We start from the raw sequence: 1,578 nt of genomic DNA, 5'->3' as shown, positions 1-1,578 counted from the left end.
TGCATCCCAAACTGCCTTCCTGGGATGGATGCTATAAACTGAACCACAAAATCAGGCATTTCCAGAAATACTCCATCATCACACAACACCCAACATTTTTTTCTATTTAGTGGGACTGGAAACTAATAGGGTCTAATTTCATGAGTAATTTCTGAGCAAGTTATTCACACTCCCAGCTTACATGCTTCTGCCACACAGTTGGCCCTTCCTAATGTGGTGAGCTGAGAGCTTTACAATAAGGGGTTAATAAATGAACTAAGCAGTAAACCAGGAGCTGCCTAAAATTATAGCTACATAGTTGAAGTGTTACACTGAAAGAATAGTCTTTTGTCTAATAACTGCCATCTGCTTCTGTAACCCTGCTTGCAGCTTGCTTTGAGGATTGTAGTCTGCCTTCGGGCGCCAGAGATCTGTGAGGGCAGCTATGCCCTGTGACCTTGTATCTTACAACCCAGACTTCAATCCCCGCTTTTGTTCCCTGAACACTTGCACTGTGTCACGTAGCCTCCCTCAAAAATAGTATAAAACCCTCGTAGAAACTTGAGATGGTGCCATCCTCTCGTACTGCTTTTATGAGGGCGGAGGTGGTCGCTGGCCAGCTAATAAAGACTCTCAATTTGGCTTCATTGAATTTTCCTGTGGTCTGTTTGCGCCCTCCATACTACAACACTAAACCCATTTCAAAGCCCTCTTTGAAAATTCCTTATGAAAATTGAGGAAAAAAATCAAGCTGCTTTCCAGGCGCCTTTCTCTTCTCAAGTACCTGGCCATCCAGTAAAAGAAATAGCCTTACTATATTACGGAATAATTTATTGAAAATTGCATCACATATCCATGTAGGAGACAAGTAAAGTAAGATAAGCAAGCTATCCATCATGATCCAATTATTTTCTCTGATTATATAACCAGGGCATGGTGCTATTACAGTGATAACCAGAACACATGGTTCTGAGGAATAAGGAGTAAAAATATCAGTGGTGTTGCTCATTTATGCCTAAAATCCATTTTAAAATATCAAGTTCCTATCTCTAACGACATTTGTTGGGATTTTAATAGCCAATGGAGAAATCTTCCACCAACAGACACAATGTATTTCAGTTTAACTGGAAACAGCAATTAACATGTCTAGGGATTTTAGATTTCAAATGCCAGTAGATGAAGAAGTGGGCTATGTTTTAGACTGAGGTTATTAATTTTGAACATTAAGGGAAATAGAGGGAGTGCTATAAAATGTTGAAAGAAAGATTTTGGAGCTCAAAAGATCATCTATGTTACATTCTTTTATAATATATCCAATAGTGTAACAAACACTACACTGAATATACTGGACATCAGACATTGATGGACACAAGAAAAAGGTATTCTAAGCAGCTGAGACCCATTCCAGTGTTGTCACCCCACCAAGCAAAGCGAAGCAAAGTCAAGCCATGGTCTTTTGATCAATTTCAAAAAATAAACATGAAAATAGTTACTTATTTTTATTATTAATACATGTCATGCCATTTGTTATGTTCACTTTCCTTTTTTCTTTTTTTTTTTTATTTCAGCATATTATGGGGGTACAGATGTTTAGGTTAC

The sequence above is a fragment of the Propithecus coquereli genome, unplaced genomic scaffold, assembly GCF_000956105.1.
Source record: "Propithecus coquereli isolate 6110/MARCELLA unplaced genomic scaffold, Pcoq_1.0 Scaffold111, whole genome shotgun sequence".
Classification (NCBI taxonomy): Eukaryota; Metazoa; Chordata; class Mammalia; order Primates; family Indriidae; genus Propithecus; species Propithecus coquereli.
The sequence above is the reverse complement of the archived record's forward strand: the minus strand, read 5'-3'. Positions refer to the sequence as shown.